Genomic DNA, 11663 nt, shown 5'->3' on the forward strand with positions numbered 1-11663 from the left:
ATTTTTGGGTTATTTTATATAAATATTTATATAAATAGTCAAAGAAAATAGAAATAAATAAGTGAAATGGTGTGAGCTGTAGAGTTTTATTTAATGTGTTATTTTTAGGATGCCCTTTATCAGAATGAGAAATGTCTGTTTGCTGCAAGGTTTTAGTTTTCTTTTGCATCAATAGAGATTGTGCTTTTCCAAGTGCACTTTGTGCATCTGTTGAGAAGATTGCCTTGCCTTCTTTTCTATTAATGTGAATGGTATTGATCATTGAGCACTAAAACAGTCCTAAGATAAACCTCACTTAGTCATGATGTATTATCCATTTTCTTTGATAAAATGTTGTTAAAAATATTTACTTCTACATTCTGCTAGGGATATTGATCTGTAGTTTTTAAATTTAGTTTTCCTTTTAATGCTTATTAAGTTTTATTCTCATAATGCTGGCCTCAGAATGAGTTGGGAAGTATTTTCTCTTTTCCATTTTTTTTTCTTTTCAGTAAGAGTTTAGCAGAATGTGCATGACTTCTTCCTTAGATGTTTGGCAGAATTCACCAGTGAACTCCTCTGCCCTTGGAGTTTCCTTTGTGGGAAGGTCTTTCACTACAAATTAATTTGTCTAATAGATATAGGACTATTCACATTATCTATTTTTTCTTGAGGTAGCATTGATAGTTTACTTTTCAAGAATATTGTCTACATCAGGGGTGCTCACACTTATTCCACTGCAAGCTACTTATAAAAGGATCAAGTCAAAATGATCTACCAACTACAAAAATGCAGAACATTTATTACATTTATTCACAAATGCATTGAGAATTCTTTATACGTACAATGTATATTTAAGTACCTTGCATAACCGCATGAGTCCATATTGCACAACACAACACAATTAACTATGTACATTTTTTGTCATTACCTGAGTTTACTCTGAAGACTTGCACTGAATGGAATGAGCCAGGGATGCATAGTGCGGACAGTAGCTGCTGACAGCCAGCCTCAAGCACACTCCAAATGATCATCAGTCATGGTGGAACAGTGCTTGGACTTAATGACCTTTATGTGGGAAAAGGCTGACTCACATAAACAAGTAGAGCCGAATAATGCAGTCAAGGAGGGAGCACATTTTCTCATGTGTGGGTACTTTCCCTCTGCGAGTAAGTTCCAGAACTGTCCATGGCTCTGGACTTCAGCTGAATGTGGCTTGTAGTGTCAAAATCTCCCATTCCATACGAAAGTGATACGTTTTTGTCTTCTTACTTGGTCCAGCTCCCCCACGTTTAAGAGAAAAAAAACAAGGTCTAAAAATTGGCGATAAACTTAGCTTGTCAGTTTTGCTGCACTTAGCGCAGTTGTCTGCACATGTGTTTGACACCTAAGATTGCTTCTGATTGGCTGCACTGTCTATTAATAAGTATTAATAGATGATAGGCTTACGTCTATTTTTTTTAATGCCATGCGATCTATCCAACCTACTTTGGGATCAACTACTGTAGTATGAAATGAAATGTGAATGGTGGAGGGTGAGGTGGCCAGCCCCCACCTGCTGCTACTAATACTACCCACGGGTTCAGTAAGCACAATTGTACGGTTGAGATATACAAGTATTATATTAACGTCATCGAGAGCATGAGAGATATTACAACAATACAGTCAGACATGTTACATGATAGCATTGTTCACCTCCGCCCCGCTTGGTGGTCCTCGTCGGGGGAACCCGGCTACGAGAGCAGGAGCAGCCTCGGGGACCGAGAACCGGGGAGCGTCTCCTGACCCGAGAGCCAGAGAGGGCCCCGGGAATCGGGGAGAGCCTCCAGCCCCAGAGATGGGTAGCGCCTCCCTAGCTCCCGAGCTCGCTCTCCCTTTATTGCTAACCAACCATTATATTTCTTTAGGGGGACATCATTATAGAATCACACGTCACAGAAAGGGGCAATACAATTCACAACAACCTACGTCATAGGGAGGGGTTGTAACATAGGCAATACAAGCAGTAGGAGGCGTGAACGCGCAATAGTAGTAAAGGGAGGGGATAGGGGGGCATATGTGGCAAGATGGGTGGACCCTGGACTCGGACAAACTTAGTCATCTTAGAGTGGTCCCGGGCTTGCCTTTGGGCACTGCTTCAAGGAAGCGATAGCAGAAGGGACTGGGCCCTACCTAGGGTGAGTCAGAATATACTGTCTGGTTGCTCTAGATGGCTGATGTTAAGGAGAATAACCTCTGACCTACTTTCGCTGACCACCTAGTGTATAGTCATTCTCAAGCAGCTAAGTCTGGTACATATTTTGGGGGGAGACAGCTTGAGAGAAATCCTGTTTCCCACAGACTACTAGATTGCAATCGACATATTGAGCACCCCTGGTCTACATCATCTAAGCGGTCCACTTTAGAGACACAAATTTGTTCATAATATTTCTATTATCCTTCTAATGTCTGTCAGGCCGATAGCCCCGTTCCCTTTCTTGTTCTTGATACTGGTGATTTTTTCCTCTTCTCTTTTGTTTTTGCTTAATCTGACTAGTGATGTGTCCATTTACCAACTTTGCTTTGATTCCATTAGTTTTCTCTATTGTTTTTGAGGTTTTTTTTGTCTTTTATTTCTTCTTTCATTTTATTCATATTGTTTTTTGTTTTTTTTTTACTGCTTACTAGGGGAATGCTTTGCTCTCCGTTTTCGAATATTTTTAAGGTGGAAGTTCAGGTCATTGGCTCCAGAGCCAATTCTGATATCAGTGTTTAGTGTCTGGTGTTATAAATTTCCATCTAAGCACACTGCTTTAACGGTGTCGCACCAATCTTGATATGCTATGTGTGATAGTGAAGGTTGTGTGTCACCTTGGTTGACCTATGATTCTCAGTGGTTTGATAGTAAGGATGCAGCCATCTCCCATGATTAGAGTTGATTTAATGTTATAGTTTCCATGATGAGATCTGCAAGGATTACTCAATCAGCTGAAAGGGTGTGTTCTTGGTAGTTTGACCAATTTCCAATATATACAGACATTCTGCTGAAAGGGTGTGTTCTTGGTAGTTTGACCAATTTCCAATATATACAGACATTCTGGAAATGCTTTTTTGCTTTTTGCTGGATCTGGGTCCTGCACTTGGCTCATCATCAACTGACTTCTACTTCTTTGAACTTGAGCCAGTGGCCTGCCTGCCATATTACCTGCTGATCATGGGAAATTTTTTTGCCTCCACTACCTATATAACTTGTGAGTTAGCAACCTGCCATCTTGGGTTCATCAGCCCCTGCAGCTTCATGAGCCAGGAGAAGCCTCCCCTCTGACATTTGACCCATGAATTTGGACTTTCCAGTCTCTCCAATGATGTGAGCCATGTCTTTGAAATAAATCTCTCTATACACACATACATATGTACATAAGCTTAATTGTTTTTTTTTCTCTAGAGAGCTCAACCTAAGACAATACATTTTCATTTTAATGCCATTAAAAAATATTTTCTAATGTCCTTTGTGTTTTTTTTCTCCTTTTGGTCCATGGGTCAGTAGAGAGTTGTCTGTGATTTTCTGCAGTGGATTAAGTGTTAGGCTACCGAGAGCCTGGCAGTTCAAAGTCATCATTTGCTCTGTTGGAGAAAGATGAGGCAGTCTGCTTCCATGACAATTTATAGACAGAAACCTTAGGGGGGGGATTTAACGGGTATCTTTCTAGGTGATACTAATTTAATTATAGTGTGGCAGAAAATATGCTCTGTACGATTTAAATTCTTTAAAAATCGATTGAGACTTATTTTATTGGCCAAGTTATATATTTTGGTAAATGTTTTATGAGCTCTTGAAAGCAATGTATATCTAACTGTTGGTGGCTGCCATGTTCTCTATAGCTGTGTCAGGCAGGGTTCTCTAGAGAAACAAAACCAGGACTTATAATTAAAACCAGCATAAAGGAAGGAATATAATAGCTAATTAGTCCACACAGCAGGACAGAGGGCTCAGTTCAACTCACTTCCATGGAACAGATAATATATTGGAAGTCCTTCAACTCACAAGGGCTGCTGGGTCCAAGGTCAAGGGAGCAGACAGCCGAGTCTTCCCTTGGGCAAGACAAGCAGTCTGCCCACAGCCAGAAAATAGCAGGGTGAGTCACAGACAGTCAGCAGCTCAGGAGCTTAGTGAAGCAGGCCTGGATGGGATATTGAACTCAAGAAATGACAGACTACAGGATACACCAGCCTCAAGCTTAAGAGATGTACACACCAGCAATGAGGCGAAGCAGGTCTCAATGGAACCTCAAGCTCTAGTGACACTATCCATGGGTTAGCTGTCCCAGGTAGTGTAGCGCACAAGTTGAGGCAGAGCACTAGCTAAAGCTGCCACATGCTGGTCCAATCACTAGAAAGCAAGAGAGCAAGGGGTGCGCCTTGCTGAGTCATATATCTCTTTGCCCTTCAATCAAATTGCAACCTTATTAATTCCACATGTTCTTATTGGCCAGGTTAGCACAATAAACCTACTTATCGCAATAGTATTGTTCATTTGTTATGTCCTTACTGATGTTTTACTTACTTGTGGTATCAATACTTAAGATAAGACTGTTGTTTTGAGGCTAGACTACCTAACCTAAACTTAAGAAAGGAATGTTGTTTGTGTGTCTAGGACTATAGTGGCTTCAAGAGTTCCTTAGTCACACAGGGGTTAAGCAATCAACCACTAGCTGAACCATTGATGGTTCAAACCCACCCAGAGGCTCCTCGGAAGACAAAGCCGGTGGCCTGCTTCTGAAATGTCACATGCTTGAAAATATTAAAGCGCAGCTCTGCTCTGACACACATGCAGCCACTAGTAGTTGAAATGAACTCAATGGCAGCTAATAACATGGTGGCATCATTCTTAAAGTTTGGCTTTTCTGTAATCTTAGCTGTGTATGTTAGGTCTATTTAGCACGGCCTGGGTGTTCAGAAGGAAGCTTTGTGGCATAGTGGTTACACATTGGGCTGCTAACTACAAGATTAGCCATTCAAAAGCACCATACGCTCTGAGGGAGAAAGACAAGGCTTTCTACTCTCATAAAGAATAGGAAAGGGCAGTTCTACCTATAGGGTTGCTATGAGTCAGAATCCACTTGAAGTCTGTTATGTAGTGAGTTTAGGTGGCCAGAGTTTCAAATCACCCAGCATTCTATGACTCTTAGCAAGATCACCCACAGATTCTTATTTAGTAGATGTGAGTTTAGTTAACCATCTAAGGGGATCTGGGGCTCCTTCACAGCTCCTTCCTTTTCCAGTGCCCTGTCTAGTATCCAATTCCAGTTACTTTAGTAGCCCAAACTATGATTTCCATTTCTTCCATCCAGTGAGACTGCTTCCTTTCTGCTTGGGCCCCATTTCTCTGTGAGCTGGTTTGGAAAGAACTCCCAGGCAGGAAGCTGAAGTGAATCTGGACCTTGTCCCTCCTGTACCAAGTAGTGTGGCAGCTTCCTGTAACTCAATAAATATGCATTGAATAAACAAAGTCAATGGGATTCCCACACTGCCTATTAAGCTTTTTCAATGTTCACATGCCTGGAAAAAAGGGAGCTCCATGAAGCTGAAATGAGGACACTGATGGATGGTGGAGATCTTGGAGTTCAGAGGAAACTGATAAAAAACAAACTCACAGAGTCAATTCTAACTCATAGAAACCCTATGGGAAGGATCAGAACTGCCCTGTGGATTTCTGAGGCTGTAAATTTTACAGGAGCAGCAAATCTAACCTTTCTGTCATCAGGGACTGGTGTGTCCAAACTGCTGAGCTTTTGGTTAGCAGCCCAATTTATAGCCCCAAATGAGAACTCACTGCCATTGAGTTAGTGCCAACTTGTACTGACCTGATAGGACAGGGTAGAGGTGGCCCTGTGAGTTTCCAAGACTATAACTGTTCACTGTAGTAGAAAACCTTTTCTTTCTCCTGTGGGTGGTTCTGAATTGCCAACTTTGCAGATCCCAGACCAACAGGTAACCAACCACCAGGCTTCCAGGACTCCTTCCCAGGTGGAGACGGAGTTGTTAAATTACAAATCTAGCTAGAACCATTATGTGGGGGTTTTCTCGATCTCTTTATCTATGGGGGAGCTCTGTTTTATTACAAGGAGGACTATCAGGAAGAATGAAATTGGCTCTACTTTGAGAAGGCATATTTTAAGTGTCTGCTGACCCGAGGCGCTCATTTTCTGACACTATCTCTGACAGTGTTCTACTACCGCTCCTGAGGTTTTCAGTATCTGGCAATGTTTTGTTGCTACTCATAATGTTGCCAGAGGCTAATTCCTCTAATTCCACCACTTGTCTGTCAGTTTGTCCTACCTGTTGGCTTGTGTGTTGCTGCGATGCTGGGCGCAATGTCCCTGGTATTTCTAATGTCAGCCGTGTCATCCAAAGTGAATAGGTTTCAATGGAGCTTCCAGACTAAGAACAGACAGCACAGAAGGACACAACTCCCGGCTTCAGGGGAAGAGGTCGCTGAAAACCTCATGCATGGCCTCAAAGCACTTTCAAATACTGAAAGCCTAAACAAAGGAAGCAGAGTACAAAGGAAGTCAGAGATACTGCCGGTAGAGGGGCTCTCGGGTCTGAGGACACTTGAAATCTCACTGCAGAAGACATGCTTTCCTGGAGGGGAGTGGACCATGGCGACTCAAGTCTCTGGTAAATCCTGTCGGAATAGAGCCTTTGAGATTTTCTTTTGCTGAAAGGGTACAACTCAAGGTAAAGAAAAACAGCTGCAAAAATCTTATGTTGATTGAAACTTGGAATGGGAAAAGTATGAATTTAGGAAAATTGGAAGTGGTAAAAAGTGAAATAGAATGCATGAACTTTGATATCTTAGGCATTAGTGAGCTGAAATGGACTAGTATTGGCCATTTAAATCAGAAAATCACAAACAAGGCATGGTTTTGCATTAATTGTCATACAGGATCTTGCTAAATCCACCATGAAGTACATGCTATCTGTGATAGGATTATATCTATCTGCCTTCAAGGAAATCCAATCACTACACCTACTATTCAAATTTATGCACCAACTACAAAAGCTAATGATGAAGACTTAGTCAGAAATTGATCAAACATACAAATCAGGATGCATTGATAGTTCCTGGTGATTGGAATATAAAAGTTGAACCACAGAGGAAGGAATAGTAGTTGGAAAATATGGAATTAGTGACAGAAATGAAGGTGGAGATCCCATAATGGAATTTTACAAAACCAATGACGTATTCATAGTAAATGCCTTTTTTTCAACAGCACATTCATGGACTTCTCTAGATGGAATACCCAGAAATCAAATGGACTACATCTTGTGGGGAGACACGATGGAGAAGCTCACTATTAGCTGCTTAGACCAGACAGGAGCCAACTGCAGAACAGACCACCAATTTCTCAGATGTAAGTTCAGAATAAAGCTGAAGAAAATTAAAACAAGTCCACAGGAGCCAACCTTGATTCTACCCCACTTGATTTTTGAGAACGTCACGAGAACAGATGTGATGCATTGAACACTAATGACAGAAAACCTGATGCGCCGTGGGAGGACATCAAGACTATCATTCATGAAGAACATAAAAAGGTCATTAAGAAGAGAGGAAAGAATGATCCAAGTGGATGTCAGAAGAGACTCTGAAACTTGTTATTAATCGTAGACTAGCTAAAGCAAATGGGAGAGAGGATGAAGTCAAAGAGCTGAATAGAAAATTTCAAAGGGCAGCCCAAGAAGACATTGCCAAAAATCATAGTGAAATGTGCCAGTACCTAGAAATAGAAAACCAAATCAGAAGAACATGCTCAGTATATTCGAAACTGAAAGAACTCAAGGGGAAAAAATTCAAGCTTTGAATTGCAGTTTTGAAAGATTCTATAGGCCAACCAGTGAATGATGCAGGAAGCATCAAGAGAAGATATAAAGAATACACAGAGGCATGGTACCAGAAAGAACCTGTTGACAGGACGTCATTTCAAGAACCAGTGGTGCTGAAGGAAGAAGCTCAAGTTGCACTGAATGCATTAGCCAATAACAAGGTTCCAGGAATTGATGGAATAGCCATGGAAATGCTTCAGGAAGCTGAAGAAGCACTGGAAGCACTCACTCATCTGTTTCAGAAAATTTGGAAGACAGTGACCTGGAAGAGAGCCATATTTGTGTCCATTCTAAAGAAAGGTGACCCAACAGAATGCTCAAAGTATAGAATGATATCAGTATTATTGAACACAAGTAAAATTTTTACTTAAGATCATCCAACAATGGTTGTAGCAGCACAGGAAGTTCAAGCTGGATTCAGAAGAGGAAGTGGAATAAGAGATATCATGAATGATGTCAGATGGCTATTGGCTCAAAGCAGAGAACACCAGAAAGATCTTTGCTTGTGTTTCAATGACTATGCAAAGCCCTTCAACTGTGTGAACCACAATAAATGATGGATAATCTTGAGAAGAATGGGAATTCAGAGCACCTCCTTGTGTGCATTCAAAACTTGTATATGGATCAAGAGGCAATTGTGTAAACAGAACAAGGGAGTACTGCATGGTCTAAAATTGGGAAAGGTGTGCTTCAGGGTTGTATCCTCTCACCACACTTGTTCAATCTATATGCTGAGCAAGTCATTAGAGAAGCTAGATTATATGAAGAAAAATGTGGCATCAGGATTGGAGGCGTGCTGATTAACAACCTGCGATATACAGATGACACAACCTCTCTTGCTGAAAGCAAGGAGGACTTGAAACACTTGCTAATGAAGACCAAGGACTGTAGCCTTCAGTATGGATTAGAACTCAAAGAAGACCAAAATATTTACAACTGGACCAGAAGGTAATATTATGATAAATGGAGAAAAAGGATGAAGTTGTCAAGGATTTTGTCTTACTTGGATCCACAGTCATTGCTTATGGAAGCAGCAGTCAAGAGATCAAAAGATGAGTTGCATTCGGTAAATCTGCTGCACAAGACCTCTTTAGAATATTGAAGAGCAAGGATGTTGCTTTGAGGGTTAAGTGTGCTGGATTCAAGCCATGGTATTCTCCCGTGCATCATATGCATGTGAAAGCTGGACATTGAATAAGGAAGACCATTGAGGATAGATGCATTTGAATTGTGGTGCTGGAGAATGAAGTATGATGGACTGCTAAAAAGACAAGCAGATCTGTATCGAAAGAAGTATGGCCAGAGTGCTCCTTAGAGGCAAGAATGACAAAACTCTTTCTTTCATACTTAGGACATTGGCAGAAGAGCCCAGTCTGTCTCTGGAGAAGGACATCACGTTTGGTCAAGTGGAAGGGCACAGAAAAAGAGAAAGGCCCACAATGGATTGACACAGTGGCTGCACCAAGGGGCTCAGGCACAGGAATGGTTGTGAGGATGGTACAGGACTGTGCAGTGTCTCACTCAATTTTGCATAGTCTTGTTATGAGTTGAATCCAACCAGCCGGTACCTATCAAGAACAATAATTCCTCTGAAATAGATAACCGATTCCTTCTTTGTAGCCTGTTCTTAGTCTGGAAGCCCTGGTGAAACCTCTTTGAAATACCAGTGTCACAGCTTCCAGCATCACAACCAGGCAGCATGGTAAGCTGACAGACTAGTTGTGGATTATTGCTGTTAGGTGCCCTTGAGTCCATTTTGATGTAAACTCTGGGGGTTACAGAGTAGAACTTACCCATTGGATTTCTTGGCTATAATCTTTGCAAAAGCAAATGGCGTAGACACTGACTGGGATGGTTCAAACAGCTAACCTTTCAGTTAGTTGCTGAGTACATTATAATCATTTGTACTACCAAGGTTCCTTAGGGTAAGACTCACTGTCAAGGTTCCTTAGTGTAAGACTCACTGTCATCGAATCAAGGCTGACGTTTCACAACCCCTTGTGGGTTTCTGAGACTGACATTTTTTATGGGAGTAGAAAGCCCAGTCTTTCTCCTGTGGAGTTTCTGGTGGTTTCAAACTTCTGACCATGTGGATCGCAGTCCATCGTGTAACCACTGTATCACCAAGTCTCCCTTAGCTTAAGACAGTGGTGTTCAAGTATTTTAATCATTCCCTCAATTCATTAGTTTTAAAAAAAGGGGGTGGGGTGAGGGGGACAACTTCTCAACACATGTAAATTTATTTAGTTATAAATTAACAATACATGCTTTCATTCAGTATGTCTCTGCACTTAGGGTAATATTGATTATTAAAACCCACTGCTACCAAGTCAACTCTGACTCATACAGTGTTAGGCTCGATCGACTAGAGAAACAAATACAGTACAGTGATACTCATATCTGTCTAGGAGAGAGCTTTATATCAAGAAATAGTTATACATCATGAAAACATCCCAGCCCAGTCCAGATGAAGACTATAAGTCTGATATTAGTCCATAAATCCCTCTTGAGACTCACAACCACAAGCAATGATGCAAACTGCAGGAAGATCACAGGCCAGTGGGTGAGAAGTCTCGTTGAACAGATGGCAGTGAAAGCATCACAGGGTGGGAACAGGGATCAGCATGGGCTGCATGACGGTGAAGCCGAGAGAGCGGGAAGGTTTCCAGGACCCTCACTATGAGGAGGTCACACCCATACGGAGGCGCCATCAGGCAGTGACCTGACTGAATGGCTAGACTCTGCCCATAGATTTCAGGTTGACACAAAATTATGTACCACACATACCAATTCTAAAATACAGAGAAGCACGGCACACAGGGCTTACAAGGCTGCAAATCTTTACTGAAACAGATGGCCGTGTATTTCCACCACAGAGTGGCTGGTTGATTTGAACTGCCAACCTTTTGGTTAGCAGCCCAGTGCTTTAATCACTGTCCCACTGGGACTCCTTTGTTCATCATTAAAAGTAGGAAATATAAATCTAGCTTTCACATCGTGTTCCTGAGCATTCCAAACTTTTTGCTGTAACTTCTGGCTTGTAAATTAGAGGAAGATTAACAGAGCAGATAATCAGTTTTGCATTCAACAATTCAAACACAAATGGGTTCATTCACCCATTGCAACCTCCTCAGTGCACCATCACCCATTCTGTTCTCTCCCCATGTTTCCCATTTCTGTTCTTCCTTCCCTCCCGACCCTCTGAACATTGTCCTTGGGTAAATGCTGCCCTTATGACCTTAGAGGTTGAGTATTCTATCCTAGGGGAGGGCTCCATTCCAGACTTGAAAGTTCTTGAAGGGCCATAATTCCCGCTTGTCTCCAACCAGTCAGTCTGTTCTCCTCTATGATTCCGAGCTTTGTCCACATTCCCCCCACTCCATCCAGAAAAGTTGGTAGCAGGACATTCAGTCCTTCTGGTCTCAGGGTTGTTGAGACAGTTATTGGCGGGGTCCGTTTTCTGTGAGACTACTTATTTCCACATGTCATTTGATTTTCGTTACTCCTCTTTGTACAGGGAGAGAGCAATGGCTGCATCTTAGCATTTAAGCTCATGGGATTTAAAAAAAATCATTTTATTAGGGGCTCATACAACTTTTATCACAATCCATAGATACATCAATTGTGCAAAGCACATTTGTACATTCATTGCCCTCATCATTCTTAAAACATTTCCTCTCCACTTAAGCCCCTGGCATCAGCTCCTCATTTTCCCCCTCCCTCCTTCCTCCCTCATGAACCCTAGCTAAATTATAAATTATTATTTTGTCATATCTTGCCCTGTCTGACATCTCCCTTCACCCACTTTTCTGTTGTCC

The sequence above is a fragment of the Echinops telfairi genome, unplaced genomic scaffold (genome assembly GCF_000313985.2).
Source record: "Echinops telfairi isolate 266 unplaced genomic scaffold, ASM31398v2 ScPeMD7_9;HRSCAF=40, whole genome shotgun sequence".
Classification (NCBI taxonomy): Eukaryota; Metazoa; Chordata; class Mammalia; order Afrosoricida; family Tenrecidae; genus Echinops; species Echinops telfairi.